Consider the following 15,549-nt stretch of genomic DNA (forward strand, 5'->3'; position numbering starts at 1 on the left):
CTTGGGTCTTGCACAGAACGGCGTGATGAGCGACCATAATTCCTCAGCAATGTTTGCTCTGGACACATGGAACAGGAAAGAGCAGGTAAGATGAGCTGGAAAACCTTTTATTTTCTTCTGCCTCTCTAGAACTTGAGAAATGTTCGTTCACTTGGCCTTTTTTTTTTTTTTTTTTTTTTTTGCTATATTATTGAGTTTTTTAGCAGATTCAGTGGACTAGTAATGCTTGTCTTCCTTTATTAGCATTCGAGCAGCGCAATGTGTAACATTCCTAAAAAGCACCATGGCAACATATCAGTGTTATTGCCTTCACGGTCAGCAATCAGAAGTCTCCAAAGGTAACACGAAAAGCATCCTGTATTGTATCTGTTATGGAGATGTGCACGCAGGTTTCCCTTTCCATTAAGTCTTTGACTAGTTCAGTTAGTTCTGCACTAGGAGTTAACCAAGGCTGTGCCCTCTAGCACTATGAGACCTGGCACACTCATTGTCTCTCAGGAAGCGTAGGAGGCTGGTGCTGATGCTCCCAGGTAAAGCCTATAAGGGTTTTTGTGAAAGTACCTAAATCTACACAGTCCTCAGGAGAGCTGTTCTTGGGGAATATCCATTAGTGATTACAGTCAGCTAAAATGGTGGTTCTTAAGGGTTTGTTTTTTTTTTTTCCTAGGCTCGTACAGTTACATTAAGTGTTTCAAAGGCTGATGCTTCTGGACACATCCAATAGATGTGGTTTGCTTCTCCCTCGCAGCAGCTGGGATTAAGGAGCTGTGGAACCACCCCAAATTTTGTGGAGGAGCTGTGTGGAGAATGGGCACATGGTGAGCCAACAATTCTGGGCAAAAGACCACGTTTCTAATGTATCTTACACCTCTAAAAGGCAGGGAACATACCAAATACACGTAGCTGCTAATGAGATCTGCAGCTTTATTTGCCTGAGTATTCGAGGACTAAAAAAATCCCCTGAAACTCTGGCGTTTATCTAATAAAGTTTGAACACAACAAGTCGAGCTCTTCATGTTGGCAGTGGTTGGGGTCCCTGGCAGCCTGGATGAAGATGGTGGCCCTAATGCTTGGTCAGGGCCCAGAACATGAGCCATGTTGTGTCTTTTTTGACTACATACATGACTAATTCCAGCAAGAGTTTTAAGAGTTTCCAGAAATAAGGGAGACTCTTCGCTAGTGGGTAAGCTTTCTAAGTTAAATAAAAGTAAAGGGTAGGCACGGGCTTTATTTCACGAGGCTAATCTAAAAGTGTGAAAACTATAACTTCATTTCAAGATATCTAAATAATCCAGATTTTTTTTTTTTTTCTGGTAAAATAGAACTTAAAAACTTTAATGTCTGCAAATCCTCGTTTGCCGAATGCAAAGAGCAGCTCTTGGTTTCTTAAGTGTTACCCAGTGCTCAATTATGAGTTATTCGAAGAGCGGATTAGTGGGATTTTATTTCATCTTGTTTTCAAAGAGGTTATAGATATCACTCCCATGGTTTATAACTCTGCACTTCCTTAGGACAAGGCAGGTATCTGAGCTGACACAGGGCTGCTTCTGTGTTTCGTGAAGGCACATACATTAAACACGTGCAGGTAGTTGAAAAGAATCTTTCTGGCACATTTTAGGCCGTACCTTAATTACCTTCCACCCCATTCATCCTTTGGCAGGTGGAAGTGCAAATTTTCAGCTGTAAATCCACAATCTGCATCAACTCACATCCAATGCAGAGCTGTTCCATAAGGGTTGATTTTTTATTTTTTTTTTAACCTGTTTGGTCCTTCTCTAGGAATAGCTTTACGAACGAGTGGTAACAACACTCAAATAAGAACATTCTTTTCTTTTTTGGTGGTAGCGGTTTAGATCTGCTTTGCACAGGTGTAAGAGAACTTCATAAGGTATAAAACTAGTTATTTATACTAACGCACACATTGGTGGCTACCAAACGTAATTTTGTGAAGTTAATCATAGGATGGGTAAATCAAATGGTCTATCTTGCTACAAAGATCAAGGAATAATCATTAAAAAGGAGAGTGGTCAGTGATACATCAAAGCTGACAATAAATTCAATGTACATATTTTTCTTCTGAAGAAAATAGCATTCCAGCTCTCCCCCTGATGAGAGGAATGTATTGTCAATTAATTAGACTGCCATCATATGTCCTCGGATGCCCTTCTATCATATGCCTTCCATATGTCCTTATGTCATATGCCTTCCATATGCCCTCTATGTAATTAAGCTTCTATCATATGGCTTCTATCATATGCCATTTAAATAGATTTCCAGGAGAATATGGCAGTGTTACAATTACGGACCTTTTGCAATGAGTAAAGGAACAACTCATGAGCTGTACATTAAAAGAGGAGGAAGCAAAAGGAAGGTGGCTCGCCCTGAACAGTTCCTTTAATTGCCGGTTTTGTTTCTCTCAGCTTGGGCAATGAGCAGAGAAAAGTGCCCTGTTTCCCTTGTTTTCCATTACTGTTCCATTCCTGGTTTTTATTCAGTTAAGCCTGTGAATAGTCGGAGAGATAGCGACTGTTTTTCAGAGAACAGTTCCACTGGAATGTAAAATGAAAAAGAAACAATCCACCTCCCAGAAAATTGTTTGTCCTACGATAATGAAATGTAAACTTTGATCTTGTTTTTGTCGCTTTAAGTCTGTAACATAAAGTGAAGTACTAGGAATACCATGGTGAGGGAATTAATGAAAATGAGACCGTACACTTTACTTAAGCATGCATCCCCGTTCTCCCTCACGGACAATAGGTGCAGGTAGTATTATGCTTTTCTTGAAGTGGTAATTGCCTGGTAGATAGTGTCCTAATGTACAAGAATATGTAGTGAAATGGATTCCAAATTTACTGTGACTTATTAAGGATAAAGACCAGAAATAGGCACTGATGCTTATATACGTAATAAAGAAAACTGCAAGCATCCCAGGAATGATGAGGTCTTGGAATGGTTTCCAGTGAAAAGACAACTAGTGTGCTCATTTGCCTTGTGCACGTTTGTGTATCCGTACCTCTTTCTTCCCAACAACTTCTGAGACTATTTTCTAATCCCCATCAGATTTGAGAGAGGAGCAGTGACTCCCAAGACTGTTCTGCTCCAGCAAGTTTTACAGAAATGACAGACATCCAACAGTCAGGAAAAAGGTTGAAAGGACAAAGAGAAGGTAAAATAGTCATATCTGCTCGGATGCACAAGCTATAAAGTGGAGAGCAGTTTGTAGCATACGCCAGTTTACCTGGATTAACTGGATTGAGTGAAGAAGAACAGTTCAGACAGATTCCCACTGGCTAGTAACCAGCATGTCCCTGAAGACTTTGTACTCCAGTTGCTAGAGCATGCTAAAACCCATACCATCATGACTCCACTGCTATTTTTATGTGCTCTGCCTAGATTAAGCTAGAATTTACCAAACAATAGCCCTATATTTTGCTGTGTAGGCACAGTGTCACCCACTATTCATAATATAGACGCATTCCTGAAAGGTAGGTGACAGGTCTTATTTTGGCTTAGTCTTTTTATTTACAACTGAATTCTGATTTAAAGCACACACACACACACAAAAAAAAAAAAAAAAAAAAAAAAAAGTCATTAGGGAAATTATTTTGAAAAATTCATGTTGTGCTCCTGCACAATCACTAGTTTGCTGGTGCCACACTCGTAACCTGCATACTAAGGGAAGCCTTTAAGCCTCTTACAGTGTACCACTGAAATTATCTGTCAAGATAACTACTAAAGTGTTGTATTTAGAAATAATTTTTTTTTTCCTGGTTTGCTGGACAGTAAGAAAATCCTTGCAATAGTTCACCGTTGCGTATTTTCTTTTGCTTCTGTGTTTTCACATGGCTATGATACTTGGGAAGGATGGCAGCCTAAGAGTCCTGAAGAAGCAGGAATTCTGCTTATCCACAAAATCCATCCCTGACTGCTTGCGACCCCAAAAGCATCTTCTGGCTGTTCTATTGTTCTGCCTCACAGCTCTCCTTGGAGAGGGCCAGGAAACTGAGGCAAGGGCTGTTTCCTGGGACATGAATGCTGTACCTTTGGAAAGGAGGCTGAAACTAAGATATTTCACCGTTAGAGGAATTATTTTTTTTTTTAAACAATGCCTTTCATCTGTTTCCACGCCCAGCTGAAACTATGCTGCAACACTACTGCTGCTAAATCAGATGCATTAAGTACAGTCAAATTTGTACATAAAAGTTTTGTAAGAACTGGGATGAAATAGAATGGAATGCCAGAATGACTCATTGTTTAATGAATAAGGCCCTAAGTGTTCTATTGATGCCATTTATAAATCTGTATAAAATGTATAGAATTCATGTCATAACTGGAATTCCAAGCACAGCAACCTTGTGAGCTAAATTATGATGATGATAGGGTACTGCACAAATTAATATCAATTCTAACACGCTTCTGCTTGAAAGCTGCTCAGACAGTTAAAAATAAGACAATTTCATTACACAGATTCAAAGCCCAGACCTCAGAAATGCTTCTACTCTCTCCTCTTGAAATTGTAAATTACTGAAGAAGGAAGTTCATTTTGTGTTAAAAGTCAAAAAGTATAACCTGTGAAGGAAACAGATGTCCTTTCGATCACGTGTAGATATTGATTACAATGGAAGATGAAAGAATGAGCTGGTTTAGACCAGATCAATATTTGGAACTCTTCTACTGGAAGGGTCTGAAGCCAGAGCAGAGATCTGAACACACATCTCTCTTTGACTTTCTCCTTCTCATTCTTACTTTTCCCTGTTCATAGCTTGGTGGCTTAGGTATGAATCCAGGTGAAGTTCAGCCTTTCCGGCGTGAGTGTTTGAGATAAGTTCTATATCCATTCAGGCTTCGCTCAGAGACCAACTTGGGTATGTGTGGTGTTGGGCTACCAGTATTTAACCTTCCAGTCTAAACTGAAAGGAAATCTGACGTTTGGAAGTTTTCCGTAGCAGAGAGACATGCAAAATGTTTTATCTGGGAAGAAAAAAGTGGTTTGTTTTTTGTGTTTTTTTTCTTTTTTTTTTTTAAACAAAACAAAACTTCTAGTTGCCCTCACTCCGCCGATGCTCCAGGCAGTCCCCGTTGCATATATTTAGATCTATATTCAAAGTATAAAATGTATTCTTCCTGAGCAAATATTTTTTTTTTCCATGCAATAGGGTGAAATTAGGCTCTTTGTGCAATGTCATGGCCCTGTTTCTTGGTTAAATAAGTTCAAGAATCAGGTTTCTGGGGCAGATACGGAAAGAGATTGAAATTCTGCGTTCTGTGTTATATGCAGTGGCTCCTCCTTATCGCCACCTCTCCCTGCTTCCTTCTCAGATGCAAAGAAAGTGGCTTCCTCTGCAGTTAGGTGATCCAAGATTGCCTGAGGTGTACTGCAAGTGAAATATCACGGGCTAGAAATATTCCAAGCGATTATTTTCTTAAAAGCAGGAGGGAGCCACTCCCTGGCTCCTGCCAGCCACTTCTTGACGTACAACCACTTTTTCTTTGCTAAGAAAAAAACCCACCCACAGTCAAGCCCCCATCTCAGAGTATTGTTCAAAAGCAGTGTAGGTATAGCCAATATAGGCGTCTTGATTCCTGTTTTTCATCTACGTTCTTGTAGGTTCCCACGTTCAGGTAGCCAAACCACTGCGTCGTGCCACAGAGGAGCAAATGTGGCGGTGCAGGGTTCTCCCTTGCCCCTCTCGGGTCACTGAGGATGAGTCCGCTCCCAGCATGAGTCACCCTGCTGCCATTTTTCCTTTCAGCCTTTGCCAAGGTCTGATGACAAGACTGTGATTTCTCTAAGCTTGTCTTTGTTACAGGTGTGACATACAGCTCATACGCTTTCATTATGGCTTTCATAATGTATTAACGAAATGTCAGGATCAAGTCATTTATAATTAACAGTGACGTGCAAATGTCATGTCTAACAGTTAGAGTGTAAGAGTATTTTTGTGAATGGGCCCTTTTTTACACGTGCAACTGTCAATGTCCAAAAAAGCCATAACCAGTCAAGCAAATGGTTGGTAAAGACAGATTTATTTTTTTTCTTTTGTTTACTCCTTACTGAATTCTTGATAGGCAACTAGACCTCATTGCCTGTTATTCCTAGATCCAGTACAGATACAAAGCTCAAGACATAAATAGAAGCCTTTAGAAACATTTCAAGGATGATAAATGTGGAGTGGATAAACCCCTGCACAATACTGATGTAAAATTCGTATGAGCACTGTCTATATTTTGGGGACCAAAGACACTAAGGCACGCAGGACAGGAGCTGTACTACCAAACCTGAGGAGAGGAAGAGTGGCTCAAAAAGGTGCCAGCAAAAATGGCCCCAAGCAGGGAAACTGATATACCAGAACCGTTCCCATTGGAAAGGAAAACCAAATTGACATTATAAGGAAAAGAAAAGAAGGAATGAGGAGGTAGACTGAGAAATTCTCATAGTTTCACAAAGTGAATATGAGGAGACACGCAGTGAGATTAAATGGTGACAAACTGAAAATGTTTTTAAAAGCAATTCTTTTCCATGAGTATTTAATTTAAAAATGAACTTAATTGCTTTTAGAAATTAATGGGAAGTTTGCAAGTCTAGAACAGATTAGATATTTACTTTTTTAATAGCCATACAGAGAATTATGGTCATTCTTTGTAATAACTTTAGAACTGAGTTTAGACTTGAAGTTTCAAGGTTTAGGATGAAGTGCACCAGTTCAAGACCGGGGAATAACCAGTGGGAAGGACAACTCTTGGTTGTCCAAAGCCACTAATACTTGTCACTATTGGAGGGGGCGTGTTAGAGAAGTCTGGATTCTGACCCAGGCTATATCTGTCTCCTGCAAAGGATTAAGCACATAGTTTGCCACTGATAAATAAAAGTGAAGGGTTGATAGATGTTTGGCCTTCGCTTGGGCTCGCATATTGAATAACCGCAATACAGCAGTATTAGTAATAATTATCCAATGGCGTGGACCACCTCCAGTCCCTTGCAGTTACCATGTGCAATGGGAAAGGATTGCATGGGCCACTGTCCAGAAATAAAAGCAGAGGAAGGTCAGTGACTTATCCAAGGCCAGGCAGCGTATCACTGGAAGGGCTGTGTACAAAAGCCAGGTCAGTTGGGTTGCAGATCTGCGTCTAACCATACGTCGTGACCTTTTCCTGCCTCATTAAATATGTTTCTTGGAACCTTGGTATTAGCAGGAAAAAAAAAAAAAAAAAAAAGTTTCAGAAGGAGTGAGGAGGGTTACACCTGGTTCTGCTTTCACACCCACTTTTCAGTAGGTTAGAGCTGGTCTTCACCACGCAAGAGCATGTCATACAGGGACGCTTAAGCTGTCGGTGAGTGCTGTGGGATGTGCTGAGCTCAGGTGTGGTGCTGCACGAGCGACAGCCCTGCTGCCCCGGGAATCGTACTGGATGGAGATGGGTGGTTGCAGCAGCTCAGACTGGTGCTAGATCTGGGATGACTACGGTCAGTCCCCTGAGGAGTGTAGGCAGACTGAAGAGTCGAGGTACGCTGGGTCCTCTGCCCCTGAAGAGTGTCGGTATTCCTTAGCTTAGGTGAGATTTAAGCAACTGTTGTAAATAGAAGGTCAAACCCATTCCTGGATTAACCCACTGATGTGGGTTTGTTTTAAAGTTTGTTTTTCTTGCGTTTGAGGTGGCCTCTTATCTCTTCTGTCAAGGAATAGCAGTTGTGGCATCAGAGAGTGGTTTGCAATAGTGGTGTTTGCAGGCTGTCAGATCCCACAGCTTCCCCTTGGCTTTCCTTTCATAAACGAGGTTGTTAGATTTGGAGGACGGGATTTTAAAAAAAGAATGAGGAACAGAAGGAAAAAGAAGAAGGAAATGGGAAGGGAAGGCGGCAAGACACGATTGCTCTCTGCTACAGATTTTGTGGTTTGAGATGATTTTGAGAACTGCCCTTCCGATAGCTTTTGAAAAGTGAAAGGAGAACTTATAAAATAAGAACCCTAAGATATTTCAGTCACGTGTATCCCTTCATTTGGGGGATATTCATTTGGGATTCATTCATATGGGAGAATTGAATGGGAAGTTAAACACTGTGGGTCTTAGTGGAAAAAAATAAAATCAGTGTCCTCTACTTAGTATGTTGGTAAAGATGTAGTTAGTCTGCTGAATCATGTCTGTCTGCAGGGTTCTAGGGTAGAAGTCGCTGGTCAGCAGTCTGTAACCAGGATCCTGTAATAAATCCACAAGGGCCCTGTGTTGGTTGCTGCGTTTCATAAAGTGACTCCTCAGGACTTCACATTGGAATTAAAGAGCTGTCGTCCCTTCCTTCTTCAACAGAAGAGGAGGGTGGCCGTGCTCTGCTGGTGGAATTGCTAGTGCGAGGGGTTCTGTGATGCTCTGTTTTATTTATATTCCAACAGAGGGGCAATTTTCAGTTGCAAAATACGTATCCACAGTCTCGTTTACATGGTGCATACAGCCTCCTCTCGGGAGGTGTGCACACCAGCTCACTGCTGTGTGTTTTAGAAGAGGTGAGGGTCTCCTAAGACAATCTGTCTCGGTGCTGTCTAACATTTTCTATGTATGTTTCTATATATGTTTGTCACGTGCCTGTGAAGTAGCGAATTACGAACCAAGAGTGACTAATGAGTTGAGGAGCCAGGAAAAGTTATCTGGAGCAAAGAGAAGTGTGTGATAACTTTTTAGACTAATAGGATGCAAAGGTGAAAGCCTAACAGACTGTGTGCCGTGAGTCAGTCCTGCACCAAAAGTGACTCAAGAGGGGCACCTAGAAATGATCCGGGGGAGCACGAGAGCAGGGATGTGGGGGTGCTGAGTGGGGTAGTTGTGTCAGCTCTTGGTAACAAGGAACTCTCGGTCTGTATTGAAGTCAAGGGTTAAATGTTTAATCCATGAATTAGTGTAGGAATTAAGAAAGTCTACTTGACATCTGAAATCACAGGGAGGCTTTTTCTGAGTGATAAAAAAGCCTCTTCAAATTATTTAAAGCATTCTCTTGCATTTTAAAACTCAGGGAAGCTTTGCAAGTGAGATGGGTAAATTTTGTCTCGGTTAGTAATAACTTAGTTCACACAAAGGACAGCAGGATTTTTCTCTTTGTCCTGCCACGGCTTTAAAAGGAGCGAGATCCTGGTTTCGGTTGCAAAGAAAATGCTCCCAGTTGCCATTTCTGTGAATCCTACTCTGAGCCTCGGTTATAGAATCACATCATTTGGTCATCTTGGAGCCTTCTGGGCACTGGGGCTCCAGCGTAGCTTTGAGACCAATGCTCAAGCAGTGCCTTGAGACCCCCAGAGGCGCCGAATTCGGATGTAACTGTTCGCATTTTTATTTGCTTCCTGTACGACACAGGCTTGAAAACTCAATGGTAATTTCGCTAGAGTAGCGACGAGGACAAAATGAATTTCCTTTGCCCGGGTATCCGAGGGAGGTTTAAAAACTCTAAACAGCACAGGATTCACTTGGGAAGTTCAGAGTTTATAAAGCAGCTCCATTACTTGTTGCGAAGCCCTTGGTCTGCCTCATGCCGCGCTGCATTACATATTAACGCAGGGTTTGCATTATATATCAACGCAGCTTTGTCCTCAGATACCCTACTGTGGAGAAGGCCATTTTTAAATCTTTAATAGGGCATTAGAGCAATTTGCCTGTGATTTAGTTCTAAGTGGGCAAGGAGAGTGGTGACAAACAAAGCCGGGAGGCCCTAAAATTCTTTGAATATTCCATGTTTTCCTGGAACTGTTGGGAAAAGGCTGCCAGAAAGGTCTTGGCAGGTTTTCTAGGTGACTGGCCAAGTCTGAAGCAAATGTGGATAGTTAATAGGCTAATGCAGCTGTGGTTCCAAGTCCATACATATACAACATACGTTTTTATTTAAGAAATCCCACCGCATGGAGGAGCAAATGTAGTGCTAATATATCTTCCTGAAAGAAAATAGCAAGGGGAAAAAAAACCACTGTCATCTTGTCGTGGTAAAATAAGGGATCTTTTGCCCTTACTTTTTAGGGACTTGGACTGTCAGTTGAAGAATGGGAGACGTAGGAAATGAAATCGGTAGACAGGCAGGGGCTTTCCCATGAGGGCTTCATATTAATCAGGAATGGCTTGTAGAGCAGTAGTTTGTGTCTAAGGGAAAAGGCAGAAGTTGTTCAAAGAATGGATTTCTGTTGCTAGATTGACTTTTTTGTTGTTACCGTGCAAGTAATTAAAAATGGCAATTAAGCAGGAAAGCAATCAAATAATAACCTGGGACCTGCTGCTGCAGTTGGTTCCGTGTGGACACTCTCTTCTAGCGTAAAGTCTGAGGCCACCTCTGTGGGTCAAACCCCAAGAATTAAGTGCTGCTACTGCATCACCCCAGGTATGGGCTGGTTTGGGAGGGGTTGCTCTGGGCACCAAGGTCGGAATCTGGGCATCAAGGCCCCCCAGTCGTGCCTGGTGGTCCCAGGCACCCAGGGAATAGGTGGTTACTGTCACGACTGGCGGTTGTTCCTGCGAAACGTGAGTTCAGATTTCTCTGAGACACCAGGTGAATTAGCTTTGTAATTTTACAGTTGTCTTCGCTGTGAGGGAGCCTTGTTCATATTCAGCTCATGGGGCCTGTCTTGTTTTATTATTAATGGGGCAAAGACTGTGCACAGCCTCTGCCCTTGTAGTGAAACAATTTATTATTTTTATTATTAAGCAATTGGTGCAGACCCTGAAGTTCTGCTGCAGACTCCTTATGGGATCTTGGCTGAGTCACTTTTTTTTTGGGTTTGTTTTTATTCACTATCTATAAAATAGAGGTCCCTGTTCCTCGTAAGGAGTATTGTAAAGACAGAGGAACTGATCATACGTGAATTGTTCAGAGACAGTCGTGTTGCATGTCGCACTGGAATTGCAAGTGAGCATACTGTGTATCTCTATGGAGAAATATTTTATAGGGGCTGCCTCCATGCTGACATGCATTCATTAGCTGTACGGAGTTCAAACTGACAATATTTATAATCTAATACTACTGCTATACATACAAAATCAACTTGAAAAGGTTATTATTATACTTTAAAAATCCTAATTGAAGCATTTCATTTCTTATCATAACAAGTAACGTGATACTCAGATTTTTGCATTCCTCATTTTCTATCTCATAAAAATGTTACACTGTCTTTTTGCGTTGTAAAACCAAATAAATTTAAGTTTAGGCTGTACTAGAGCCTGCACGGCAACCTTCAGTGATGCAGAAGTGTGGACTGGCACCAGGAGTGGGGAGACTGGCTGCTTCGCTTGCATCCCGCTGCGATTTCTGGCACGCAGAGACTGAGCAGGGTCTGATGGGCCAAACGTAAGTCCTCCGAGGTTGCTGCCTCTTCCTCGTGTTCCGACATTCATTCTGTCTGTCACATGCCTCTTGATACGCGGCTTTCTAATTTTTAACACGCTCTCAACACCAGTGAAGCAACTGGAAGCGGGTTGGTGTATGTTAAGAGCTCTGTGTCTGGTTTCACAGGAGGTAAGGGCGACTAGGCTTGCGTTCAGACTTCCTCTGCGTTAGAGTGCCCAAGCCTCTTATTTCTTTGACAGCAATACCTCAATGGCTTGGCATCCTGTAGCTACCCTGTGAGAAGAGACTCCCTGTCCCCAGGAGCTTCCAGTCTAAATAGATAAGGCAGGCAGAAGAGGAAACACAAAGAGATGGAGAGACTTGCCCAAGCCACTTAGCGTGTCGAGCGGCGGGACTGGGAATAGGAACAGGGCTTTTGAATTCTCACCACTGTCATCACCACTGGTTTGGGATTCCTCTGGCTGGTGCTGTGCCAGCTTCTGCCTGTCCCTGCACAGGGGTCGGTGCTGTGGGCCCACCTACCAGCTGTAGAAAATATTTTGGTTGTCCTACCTTTTGGTTTAATCCTTAAGCAGTGGCTGAAACAAGTATTTTTTTTTTTTCTTGAGAGAAATGTGCCTTCATGTATTGTTTAATTTTTTTTAAAAAAATTGTGTCAAGTGCAGGTTGTAGCTAGAGTACTAGAAAACCTGAAAAACATTGTTTGTTTTATCTTTTAAATAATTCCACCCTCCCTTTAAAAAGATAGTGCTGGTGAAAAAGGGCTGAGTCTGGCAGGAGGTCTGGGGGATATTTAAGGAGGAACCTGCTTTGAGGCTCTTCAGGTCCCTGTAATCGCTCAGGGCTCTTTACAAACATTAATTAAGGCTCGGAGTCACAGCTCCTGTCTCATGTGCAGTAGTTACGTTACCTATTTGTGCTGGTTTTAGGTAGGGGAGAACTGGAAATAGACTGCAGGACTAAGGGTCCACAGTGAGTTGACTGAGATGGGAACAGATCTGTGGAGCAGGCAGCAGCCCTCCAGTCTCTGACTTACACTCCCCCTTTTACAGAGAGACCCTAGCGCTTCTTCCCTATTGAAGCAGAATTCATTCTAGCTCTGCTCTTACTCACATGGATTTCTAATTTAAATTTAATTTTCTACTTTTCCTGCCAGGTCAGATTCCCAGAATGTCCCTAAACTTTATGCATGCTTCTGAAGTTGAACCTAGGTTCAGCAGTTTAGATTCTAATTGAACAGCCTCAACATGGTATTATTTTTACTGGCTTTTTCAGAAAAAAAAAAAAAATAAAAAGAGTTGATTGAGGGACACCATTTTTTTCAGGCAGTGATTCTAGTGAAATTTCAAGTAAACCTTAAAAAAGTGTTAAATGTTGACCAGACAAAGTTTTTGTAGCAGCCTTGTAGGTTAACGTATTAATATAGCTCCATCACTTAGTAACTATTTCAGAATTTGTCAGACTTTCAGTAGAAAGCCTCGGATCTTAAGAAATTACATTGCCAGCTCAAAACACGTTAGATTTATCCGATATTTTAGTGGGGTTCTTGGAACTTTTGTTACGTTTTAAGTGAATCGAGTCTTATTTGAAACTTTTGGTGCACCTGAAACCATGTGAAATACGAGGGGTTTCAGGTGCTTTGTGTGATACGGAAATGGCAAATCCTGCAAGAGTAGATGAACTAATTTTTTGTGTGACTTCATCCACATGAATTCGAGTTTCACCTTGAGTTTCAGAGTTTGGTTAAGTCCGGTATACGTAGGAGAACTCAGGGATAAGGGCAGATTGTTACCTCCGCAACGACACCACGCACAGGACTCTAGGTACTGTGTTCTCACTCCTCACACTGTTTGAGACGGATGAATTCATCTCTGTAACCTTTCCTTTCAAATCCCTCTGTTCTGTCGACTGACCTTGAGCTCTTCCCATTTCCCTACACTTGGTTTTCAGTGAGGACGTGGAATGGTGCCGTATTCCAGGGCTTTTCACTAGGCTCAGCTCAGCGGGAGGTGAACAGCACTGCCTCAGTTTGCTTTTCGCTTGCTTTACTCACCTTGGGATAGAATTGTTTTATGGCTGTCTCACCTTATTATTTTAATTGCTCGCCATTATCCAGGATTTGGTACAGTTGGAGCCCAAAGGACTTTGAGAAATCCGTTGGCAGAATTGGGGGGTGGAGAGAAAATACAGCCCCCACTTTTTAAGCTGTGTTGCTGTCAGGATAGTGCTTGGGTGAGGTAGTTTGCTGACATAGCTGGGTTTGGAGGTGGAAGGTTGGTGGGTGATGAACGGGAATTTGCGTGATCTTCAACCACACTCCATCCTCTCTGTTGACTAACAGGGTATCAAATGAGGATAACAAAAGTAATCTGGACATGGTAGCTCCAAGGACCGTAAAACACTCCAAGGATATGGTAAGCACTGTTGTGATGGTTCTGTATTGTGGGGAAGCAAGGTAGGAAGAGGTGAAGTGATTTTCTCACTGATCTGATGTGGAATTGGACAACGGTATACAGAACAGTGAGGTTCAAACTAGAAGCTTTTGGTTGTTGAACTCCTCACTTGATGGAGCACTGTCTGGTAACGCCCAAATCCGTGCACCTTTGCCCAACTTTGCTTCCATGGATGTGCCCACACTGTGAATTTGTGCCTTTCCTCACGTCGTTGGAATTCATTTGTATTAGTAAATAGTTTTCACTCCACTGAAAACATTTTACTCATTTGTAAACTCTTTTCATTTATGCTGTCCATGTAGCTGAGATTTAACTGTTATTTTAAAGGTATTTCTGTATAATTTGTCTAGATGGAAGGTATTAACTTGTCTCAAAAGGGCCTTAAGGTTTTCTAGTTAATGCTTAAGTCCCTAAAGCATCCTCTCTGTCTGAGCATCCCTTCTCCTATGTGTCTTCTCCTTCGCTTATTCCAGCTGGTCTCAGAAAAAAAAAAAAGAGTAATAGTTGGTCTTTACCCTGCTTTCTGCTGTAACTGTGCACCTACTCAAGTCTCTTCTTCCTTTGAACCTGTCGTTGTGATTAAATTCATTCTTCCTTTCTGTTTTCCAGCTTCTCTCTGCAAACTTCCTCTCACTCCATTTCCGCAAGAACTTTCCCTGCAAACCAGGATTAGTGGCGGGGGTACCGATTTATTTAGACCCACTTCAGCATGGTAGCAGGCAAACAGAATTCTAAGTTACCGAGTTGTTAAATAGCCTGTAGCACATGAAAGAAGCTTTAGTGTGCTAGTGCAGTTCAGCAGGACAAGTGTCTCCCTCACAGCTGCTCTGTACATAGCCCCATTTCTGGCGTTTGGATTTTTTTTTTTTTTTTTTTCCTTCTTAACCTGGTAATATGAACAGGCGTGCTCAGGACTAAATGGTCTGCAGAGGCTTGGCCCCTTTTTAAATATGAGAATAATTTTCAGGCCTCTTTCAGTTGTGCTTATTTCACTCAAAAAAAAAAAACCAACCCAAACCAAAACCAACAAACCAGAACAAAAGAGAGAAATATGAGGAGTTGTGGAAACCCCTCAAACTTCCTCTGTTTAAATTTCAAATTCCTGGTGGTCACAGTGCCAGGTGATTTTGCCATTTGTGTTTTCTTCTGTAGTGCCTGGCTTGAACGATCCCAAAGCAGCAAGCTGAGTTAAATACTATGATCAAAAGAGAGCGACGCCTCTATTTTTTTTTTTTTTTTTTTTTGGAGGCCCTTATGTTTTGGAATTTGAGTCTTTGAAAAACAAGGTTACTGGACTCTAGTAAATGAAGTGTCCGGATGTTAGTGATGATTCATAAAAGCAATTAAAAAAAGCGAAAGTGCTTTTCCGCTGAGCGTAATGTCTTGGTTTGAAGGTGTTCTTCAGTGTGTGTGTAATTCTGCAAATAGTAGTCATTGGATAGTGACCACTGTGCTGAAGATTATGGATCTGTTTCCAGCATAACACTTCTTTTCACATGGTTCTGATGATCAAAACTTTTTTTTTTTTTTAAGTAGTTGAATCTTTCTTATTTAGTTTCTAGTTCAAAAATAGTTCCCATCTCTTGCTTCTTAAATTTGTGGGGGAAAAAAAAAAAATCTACTGAGGATGTAATATTTTCCATGGGAGAAATGTGTTTTTTGCAACGTAAATATTGTAGATGTCAGGTAATGGAAATTCATCAAATACGATTATTTTTTTCCCCAGTGCTACGCTCTTGCATTTCAGCCCTGACCTTCCACAAACACAAAATGCCTCATTTTTGT

At 41.6% G+C, this 15,549-nt stretch overlaps 1 long non-coding RNA gene across 2 annotated transcripts; it reads left to right on the forward strand.

Moving 5' to 3' along the window:
• The first annotated feature begins 34 nt into the window (after window positions 1-34).
• Window positions 35-15,336, forward strand: LOC113488551. 2 transcript variants are annotated; one of them, XR_003399952.1, is made up of 4 exons: window positions 35-818; window positions 5,609-11,311; window positions 13,653-13,725; window positions 14,374-15,336. It is a non-coding gene; the product is annotated as an uncharacterized LOC113488551 (long non-coding RNA). The 2 variants fall into 2 exon arrangements; XR_003399951.1 differs by having other exon boundaries at window positions 13,653-15,336.
• Window positions 15,337-15,549: the final 213 nt, after the last annotated feature.

Source organism: Athene cunicularia (assembly GCF_003259725.1).
Source record: "Athene cunicularia isolate RWA chromosome 24 unlocalized genomic scaffold, athCun1 chr24_part1, whole genome shotgun sequence".
NCBI classification, from domain to species: Eukaryota; Metazoa; Chordata; class Aves; order Strigiformes; family Strigidae; genus Athene; species Athene cunicularia.